Source organism: Bos taurus, chromosome 15 (genome assembly GCF_002263795.3).
Source record: "Bos taurus isolate L1 Dominette 01449 registration number 42190680 breed Hereford chromosome 15, ARS-UCD2.0, whole genome shotgun sequence".
In the NCBI taxonomy this organism is placed as follows: domain Eukaryota; kingdom Metazoa; phylum Chordata; class Mammalia; order Artiodactyla; family Bovidae; genus Bos; species Bos taurus.
This window is the reverse complement of record NC_037342.1, coordinates 33,658,847-33,668,649: the sequence shown is the minus strand read 5'-3', so window position 1 is coordinate 33,668,649 and position 9,803 is coordinate 33,658,847.

Below are 9,803 nucleotides of genomic sequence, written 5' to 3'. Positions count from 1 at the left end.
CCGGTGGGATGCCACCCCCAGAGTGGCCCAAAGTTCCCCGGTATTGATTCTTTGATACTCTGGGGTGTGAATTATAATTATTTCATTAAGCTCTTTAATGGGTATCAACTATGAACCTTCGCCAGCCCAGGCTGGGGTGGCCAGGGCGAGGCCCGCATCATTAATCTGTGTTCATCTCGTTGCCACCAATTGTCCTGCCCTCAACCCTATTTTTTTCCTCCTATTATCGCGTCTATGGTTTTAGTGGGAAGCAGGTCGATCTACTCTCAGAGAGGAGCTGGGAAGGGGTGTTGCTGATTTGGGGAGGCTGGAGGGGAGGCCACGGTTGAGCAGATTGCATTGTCGGCTATTCACACAGTGGAGCTAATCACTCGTCAGACCTGCTCTGCCCGGCTTTAGTCTGCCTGTGCAAGGACCTAGGTGGTGCACGCCATCTCGGGACAAAGCAACCACTTGCTTGTGTGGCTTTGAGTCTTGTTGTAGCTCAGGAAAATTACATGCCCTCACTGAAGTTGTTCATCAACCTTCCCTTCTGCTCTCAGGGAACTTCACCTCTAGTAGAGGTATCAATAAGTAAATAAGTAGCAACAAGACACTAATGATCCTTGAAAACCGGCAAAGTAGAAGAAGTTATGGCACTCCACAGGAGGGGCCTTGACCCAGGCTTGGGGGTCAGGGAAGGCTTCCTGGAGGGGTAAAAGCCTAAAGTGAACCTGAAGAATAAGTCAGAGGTAGCCACAGGAAAGAGGCACGCTAGTCAGTGGAGCAGTATGTTGGAGAGGCCCCGGGATAAGAGAGAGAGCAGGTCCAAGAAGGGTGAGGACCTCATGTAGTAGAGTAAGACCATACTTTGTATGATGGGGACAGGTCCCTTTCTCACCCTGGTTCTTGTCTTCTACCTGCCTGTCATTGCTGATGAAACTCATCAGGAGCTTGAGGAAACTCAAATAGTCCCAGATGGTATTTCTCATCATTTTATCAGATGCTTTCTTATTTCTACTGTACTTTTTTTTAGGCCAAGAGTGATTTTTATTTCAGGCCCTTATTTGGTTTATGTGGTGGTTTTAAAACATGTCAGCAGTTTTTTTGGGTGTTTTTGAGGGTGGAGCACTCCTTTCATCAGGGTATGGAGTCTTAATTCTTCTCATGAATGCAGGCTGGCTATCCAGACTTCTAATGGATAGAAGGTAGGAGCAGGTAACTCTGAGTAACTTCCAAGTCTAGATTATTAAATTTCTGCTGCTTCCACCTGGTTTTCTGGACATTCACTGTAGACTCTTCAGCTGCCCTGTAGGAAGTCTGATCCTGAGTCCACCAAGTGGAAAGACCACTATGAGAGAAGCTTGAGGAACCCTAGGTGTTGCATGGTCGTAGTCTGGGCACCAGACATGTGAATTAAGCGGCCTTGGAGATGACTCGGCCCCAGCCATCAACCACTATATCTTCATTCAGAGAGCCCCTGAGTGAGAATTGGTCAGCTGAGCCCAGTCAACCATGTGCAAAATCAGTGATTGCTATTGTTTTAAGATACTGTTTTAGGGTGATCTGTTATGTGGTGATAGATAATTGGAATAGTTAAACTTGGTTAAGTTTGTGTTAAGTCTGATTACTGTAGCTCCATAACAAGTCTTCAAATCAGGCAGTCTAAGTTCCCCAACTTTGTTCTTCTTTTTCAAGTTTGTTTTGACTCGTCTAGATCTTTTTATTTTCCATGTATATTTTAAAAATCAACTCACTTCTTTTTAAAAAATTGCCTTCTTATATTATAATTGGTATTTTAATGCTGTTATTTAGCTGCTCAGTGGTCTTCAACTCTTTGCAACTCCATGGACTGTAGCCTGCCGGGCTTCTCTGTCCATGGGGATTTCTAGGAAGACTATTGGAGTTTGCCATTTCCTTCTCCAGGGGATCTTGGTATTTTAATGATTAAAGTTTAAATTGGGTAAAGCTGATATCTAAACAATATTACTAAATACCAGTCCATGAACATGGCATGTCTTGTCATTTATTTAGGTCTTCTTTGATTTCTGTCAGCAATGTTTTGTAGTTTAGAATGAAGAAATCTTTTGCCTTTTGTTAAATTGATTTCTGTTTACATTTTTTAATGCTATTGTAAATAGAATAGTTTCAAAATTTCATTTTCCAATTAATTGCTTCTATTTTGCAAGGATAAAGTGGAACTCAAATGTTGACCACATATTGTGTGATCTTGCTAAATTCACTTATTAATTCCAGTACTGGTTTTGCCAAGTTTCTTAAGGTTTCCTTTTCATAAGCAATCATGTTATCTGCAAGGAAAGATGATTTATTTCTTCCTTTCCAGTATGAAAAGTTTACTTCTTTTTCTTTCCTTATTGCTTTGACTGAGACCACCAATAAAATGTTGAATGGTGAGAGTGGACATCCTTTGCCTTGTTTCTGATCTTAGGAGGAAAGCACTTAATATTTCACCATTAAGTATGATACTAACTTTGAAGTTTTTTTTTTTAGTTTTATTTTTAATTGGAGGGTAATTACAGTGCTGTGATGGTTTCTGCCATATATCAACATGATTCAGCCATAGGTATACATATATCCCCTTTCTCTTGAGTCTCCCTCCCCATCCCTGGGTTGTCACAGAGCACCAGATTGGGTTCCCTGTATCATACAGCAAATTCCCACTGGCTGTCTATTTTACATATGGTAATATGTATGTTTCAGTGTACTCTCTCAAATCATTCCACCTTCTCCTTCACCTGCCCATGTCCAAAAGCCTATCCTTTATGTCTGCATCGCCTTTGCTGCCCTGCAAATAGGATCATCAGTACCATCTTTCTAGATAGCATATGTATGGTGTTAATATGCAATATTTATCTTTCTCTTTCTGAGTTACTTCACTCTGTATAATAGGCTCTAGGTTCATTCACTTCATTAGAATGAATTGACTCAAATGTGTTCCTTTTCATAGCTAAGTAACATTCCATTGTGTATATGTCCACTACTTCTTTATTCATTCATCTGTCAATGGACATCTTAACTTTGGGTTTTTCATAGATATTCTTTAATGAATTGAGTTTTGGTATCATGCTTGTATTAAGGGTAAATTTGAGCATGGCGATCTTTCCAATGTAAAACTGCCAGCAGAGACCAAGATGGAGGAGGAAGACTAGTGCAAGAAACACAGGTGCTCTCAATTTAAAGGAAACTAAAAGCAGGAAGTGTTGTAAGATGTGGTTTTCAGAGATAGCTTGGGGAGAATGGGCCAAGAGAGAAGAAAGTCATCAAGAAAGTCATCAAGATGGGACTTGTGGGCATAGAATAGCTTCCTTCTTCCTCCCCACCTGGTGATCTATTCATTTTTCAAAAGCTGAAATATTCCCTCTCCAGATTCTTCTGGGCAAAGTGGGTGACTCCCTCAGTCAGTGCTCCCTAATCATTCCGCACCTGCAGTAGAGAACTTTGCACACATTTTGGAGCTGTCTGTGTGTCTGGCTCACTCTCTCCTCAACAGTGAGATCCTCTGAGGTATGGACTATGGCTTCTTCATTTTCACATTCCTCCCCAACTCTTTCTAGACCCTCCTTCCCTGGGAATCAGGGAGCAGAGTCAGAGCTCTGGGGTCTGCATAGCATGTTCTCCCCACTGTGCAAACCTCAGTAAGTTTTCCTCCTGAAAATGCTTTTCTTTTCTTTTTTTAAAATTTATTTATTTATTTGGCTCTGCTGGGTCTTAGTTGCGACATGTGGTATCTAGTTCCCTGACCAGGGATTGAACCTGGGCATCCTGGATTGGGAGTGTGGAGTCTCAGCCACTGGACCACCAGGGAAGTCCCTGAAAATGCTTACTTGAAAATATAATTTCCCTCTAAGAAGTTGTACCAAAGTTGTTTCTGACTTCTTGGAGATTCCGTTTTCTCACTTAATACCTATCTTAGAGGTAGTTGCTACATGCTCTTTTTAGGGGGTAGGCACCTAGTGTATATGTGTTGAATCAAGGGACATAGTTTCTAGTTGTGGCTTAGAAATGAACAAAAGGAAAATCTTGCATGATCTCAGACACAGGGTGTGAATTTGAGTGGAAACTCGATTACTTAAATCCTATTAGTCTTTGAAAAGCGTATACTACAATGCAGTGGAGTTACTAACCCAATTAGAGCTTGAACTTCTTTTTTATAACAAATATTCTGCAATATCCTCTTTACTCTTCTGGAATGAAATTCATAGGAAACCAAAATATCCCATTTAATACTCTAATTATAAATCTGAAAAAGTGAAAGAAAAACTGTTTGCAATAAATCGATGTGTGTTTTAATAGATGCTCAAGTTCAGTTAAACTGGAAGGCATAACTGTGGGGTTATGCCTTCTGCAGAGTCCTTGTGAAAGCAGAATTCAGCCCACTGTTTTGATGCTTCAGACATCACTGCATGGCTGTCAAGACAGGCTCTTCTGAAATGCTGACCAAATCTTTATATTTTCCTAACTGAAAGAAGGCCATTTCACATCTCCTTTTACATGGTATTTACATTCAGGAAAAATTCAGTTTATTTTTAAATTAAAAAAGACTTTGTGTGTTTTTTTTTATACAACATCATAGAAAGCTTTTTCACCTATGTGAATATCCAGGAGGCATTCAGAAATCACTGGGAATGTGGAAGGAAATTTCTTTGGTGTGTAGAACTGAGCACCTTAGTATTGCAAAGAATCAAACCCACCTCCCACCCCACCCTCACTGAAAGCCACAGTGCCTCCAATCACAGCAGCAACAAAAACTTCCTACCAATTTCCCCAGTGCTCTTTAGGGGGCAGTAGCATCCCTAAGCCCTGGTTCTGGAGTTAGCCTTGGTTTCAAAAACCCTGGCATAGCCTCTTCTTGTCTACATGGCCAGTTTATTTTCAGTGTAAAAAGCAGGTGATATACCCAGTCACAAGGTGTGTAAAGGTTTAAATGACAGGGTAGCCAATGACACTCTGTACAATGTCAAGTAACCAGTGCTCAGAAATAGCTAATATATATTGAACATTCATTATGTGTCATGAGTACTAACAACCCTCTGAGTTCAGTGCCATTATTGACTCTAATTTTCCATTGAGTAAATGAGGCCCAAGTTGCTTGCCTAGGTCACATAGGAAGTGACACGGCAGAAGTATGACCACAGGTGACTCCCAAGCTGGTTTGGTTCCTCTTCATGCTATACTGAGTGTACCATGAACAGTGCCAGGCAATGCTGTATCCCTGCAGTTGGGAAAGATTGATCCCTCCTGAAAGCTCACTGCTCTTACAAGGATCTCCACGAGCTAATGCTCTAGAGGTCTTAGGTGACCTGAGGAGGAGAGGGCAGCTAGGCCAGGTGATGGGGGAAGTTGCAAAGGACACACCCACCCACACTCTGCATTTGCCTCCCAACCCCCTTCCCTCCTCCGCATGTGGTGGGATGGAGAGTTCTCCTCCGGGGAGTCCTCGCTGTAATCGTGCCACAGCCTCAAGTGGGAGAGGTGGTGTCCTGAGTTGCACAGGTCACTTGCTTTGAGGACAGGCTGGTTTGGGCTCAATACAAAGAATTTCCCAACATTGACAGCCATCTGACAACTCACATAAATGCCAAGAAAGCACCAGGTGTGTTTGTGGTGGTATGCTGACTCCAAGGGGGCACAGAAATGAGCCAGAGACTCTCCGTTTTAAGGAACCCCTGGTGAAGAAATCAGTGTAAGGCTCTGTTAGGCTGGAAAAGGAAAGCTTGGGGTGGCTAGGCTACCTACTCTTCTTTTTTAATTTTTTTTAAAATATTTTATTTTATTTTTTTTAATATTTTAAAAATTACTTTTTTACTTTTACTTTAATGACAAAATTCAGTGGTTAAATGTGGATCCACTAATATAATAATACTTGTATTTAAACATATATATATTTTTTAAATTTTATTTTATTTTTAAACTTTACAATATTGTATTGGTTTTGCCAAATATCAAAATGAATCCGCCACAGGTATACATGTGTTCCCCATCCTGAACCTTCCTCCTCTTTTTTAATTTTTAAAAACTTATTTTTTAAAAAATTTTATTCTATATTGGACTACAGTCGATATACAATGTGGTGTGAATTTCAGGTGTACAGCAAGGTGATTCAGTTGTACGTATTTCTTTTTCAGATTCTTTTCCCATTTAGGTTATTATACAATATTGAACAGAGTTTCCTGTGCTATACAGTAGGTCCTTATTTGTTATGTGTGTTAAATGTAGCAGTATGTATATGTCAGTCCCAAACTCAATCCCCATTTATACCTACCTCCTTTTTTCTCTTTTGATTACCATAAGTTAGTAAGTGTGAGAGTCTGTTTCTGTTTTGTAAATAAGTTCATTTGTATCATTTTGTTTTATTAGATTCCACATATAAGTAATATTATATGATGTTGGTCTTTCTCTGTCTGACTTACTTCACTTCGTATGATGATCTCCAGGGCCATTCATGTTACTGCAAATGGCATTATTTCTATTCTCTGTCATGGCTGAGTAATATTCCATTGTAAGTGTGTACGACGTCTTTATCCATTCATCCGTTGGTGGACGTTTAGGTTGCTTCCATGTCTTTGCTGATTTGAATAGTGCTGCTATGCATATTGGGGTGCCTGCATCCTTTTGAACCATGCTGTGATTTATGTCAAAAAGTGTTCTACCTATGTTTTCCTCTAAGGGTTTTATAGTATATGGTCTTACATATATGTTTTTAATTCACTTTGAGTTTATTTGTGAGTCTGGTGTTGAGACTCTTATGTTGTAATTTCATTCTTTTACATGTAGCTGTCCAGTTCTCCCAGCACCATTTATTGAAGAGACTGTCTTTTCTCCACTGTATGTTCTTGCCTCCTTTATCATAGATTAATTGACCATAGGTGCATGGGTTTATTTCTGGGCTTTCTGTTCTGTTCCATTTATCTGTATTTCTGTTTTTGGGCCTGCACCATACTGTTTTATACTGTAGCTTTATAGTATGGTCTGAAGTCAGGGAGCCTGATTCCTCCAGCTCCATTTTTCTTTCTCAAGATTGCTTTGGCCATTCAGGGTCTTTGTGTTTAATTTAAAAAGTTAAAAATTTTTTTGTTCTAGTTCTGTTGAAAAAGGCCATTGGTAATTTGATAGGGATTGCAGTGAATCTGTGGGCTACATACCCTTGATAGTTGAAGAGTGTGAATATATTCCAGGATTACTCTGGATTACTCTGGAGGTTAGAACTGGCATCTGTAGCTGAGCTGAAGTTGCTGCTGTTGTTCAGTTGCTCAGTCATGTCCAACTCTTCGCAATCTCATGGACTGCAGCACTCCAGGCTTCCCTATCCCTAACCGTCTCCTGGAGTTTGCTGAAACTCATATTCATTGAGTCGGTGATGCCATCCAACCATCTCATCCTCTGTCATCCCCTTCTCCTCCGGCGCTCATCTTTCCCAGCATCAGGGGCTTTTCTAGTGAGTCTGCTCTTTGCATCAGGTGGCCAAAGTATTGGAGCTTCAGCTTCAGCATGATTCCTTCCAATGAATATTCAGGATTGATTTCCTCCAGGATTGACTGGCTTGATCTCCTTGCTATCTAAGGAACTCTCAAGAGTCTTCTCCAACACCACAGTTCAAAAGCATCAATTTTTCCATGCTCAGTCTTCTTTATGGTACAACTCTCACATCCATACATTACTACTGGAAAAACCATAGCTTTGACTAGAAGGACCTTTGCTGGCAAAATGATGTCTCTGCTTTTTAATACTCTGTCTAGATTGGTCATAGCTTTTCTTCCAAGGAGCAAGCATCTTTTAATTTCATGGCTGAAGTCACTGTTTGCAGTGATTTTGTAGCCCAAGAATATAAAGTCTGTCACTGTTTCCATTGTTTCCCCATCTATTTGCCATGAAGTGATGGGACCGGATGCCATGGTCTTAGTTTTCTGAATGTTGAGTTTTAAGCCAACTTTTTCACTCTCCTCTTTCACTTTCATCACGAGGCTCCTTAGTTCCTCTTCACTTTCTGCCATAAGGGTAGTGTCATCCGCATATCTGAGGTTATTGATATTTCTCCCAGCAATCTTGGTGACATCTTGTGCTTCATCCAGCCTGGTACTTCGCATGATGTACTCTGCATATAAGTTAAATAAGCAAGATGACAATATACAGCCTTGACATTCTCCTTTCCCAATTTTGAGCCAGTCTGTTGTTCCATGTCCAGTTCTAACTGTTGCTTCTTGACCTGCGTACAGGTTTCACAGGAGGCAGGTAAGGTGGTCTAGTATTCCCATCTCTAACATTTTTCCACAGTTTGTTGTGATCCACACAGTCAAAGGCCTTATCATAGTCAATGAAGCAGAAGTAGATGTTTTTCTGGGATTCTGTTGTTTTTTCTATGATCCAGTGGATATTGGCAATTTGATCTCTGGTTCCTCTGCCTTTTCTAAATCCAGCTTGAACATCTGGAAGTTCTCCATTCACATATTCTTGAGGCCTAGCTTGGAGAATTTTGAGTGTTACTTTGCTAGCATGTGAAATGAGTGCAATTTATGGGGTAGTTTGAACATTTTTTGGTATTGCCTTTCTTTGGGATTGGGATGAAAACTGACCTTCTCCAGTCCTGTGGCCACTGCTGAGTTTTCCAAATTTGCTGACATACTGAGTACAGCGGCATCTTTTAGAATTTGAGATAGCTCAGCTGGAATTCCATGACCTCCACTAGCTTTGTTCGTAGTGATGCTTCCTAAGGCCCACTTGACTTCGCACTCCAAGATGTCTGGCTCTAGGTGAGTGATCACACCATCATGGTTGTCTGGATCATTAAGATCTTTTTTGTACATTTCTTCTGTGTATTCTTGCCATCTCTTCTAAATGTCTTCTGCTTCTGTTAGGTTCATACTGTTTGTGTCCTTTATTGTGCCCATCTTTGCATGAAATATTTCCTTGGTATCTCTAATTTTCTTGAAGAGACCTCTAGTCTTTCCCATTCTATTGTTTTCCTCTATTTCTTTGCATTGTTCACTTAGGAAGGCTTTCTTATCTTTCTTTGCTATTCTTTGGAACTCTGCATTCAGATAGGTATAACTTTCCTTTTCTCCTTTGCCTTTCACTTCTCCTCTTTTCTCAGCTATTTGTAAGGCCTCCTCAGACAACCATTTTGCCTTTTTGCATTTCTTTTTCTTGGGGATGGTTTTGATCACCACCTCCTGTACAATATTATGAACCTCCATCCATAGTTCTTCAGGGACTCTCTCTGTCAGATCTAATTCCTTGAATCTATTTGTCACTTGCACTGTATAATTATAAGGGATTTAATTTATGTCATACCTGAATGGCCTAGTGATGTTCCCTACTTTCTTCAATTTAAGTCTGAATTTTGCAATAAAGAGTTCATGCTCTGAGCCATAGTCAGCTCCTGGCCTTGTTTTGCTGATTGTATAGAACTTCTCCAACTTTCGCTTCAAAGAATATAATCAATCTCATTTCAGTATTGACCATCTGGTAATGTCTATGTGTAGAGTCGTTTCTTGTGTTCTTGGAAGAAGGTGTTTACTATGACCAGTGCGTTCTCTTGGCAAAACTCTGTTAGCCTTTGCCCTGCTTCGTTTTGTACTCCAAGGCCAAACTTGCCTGTTACTCCAGGTATCTCTTAACTTGCCACTTTTGCATTCCAGTCCCCTATGATGAAAAGAACATCTTTTTTGGGTGTTAGTTCTAGAAGGTCTTGTAGGACTTCATAGAACTGTTCAACTTTAGCTTCTTTGGCATTAGTGTTTGGGGCATAGACTTGGATTACTGTGATATTGAATGGTTTGCCTTGGAAGCGAACCAAGATCATTCTG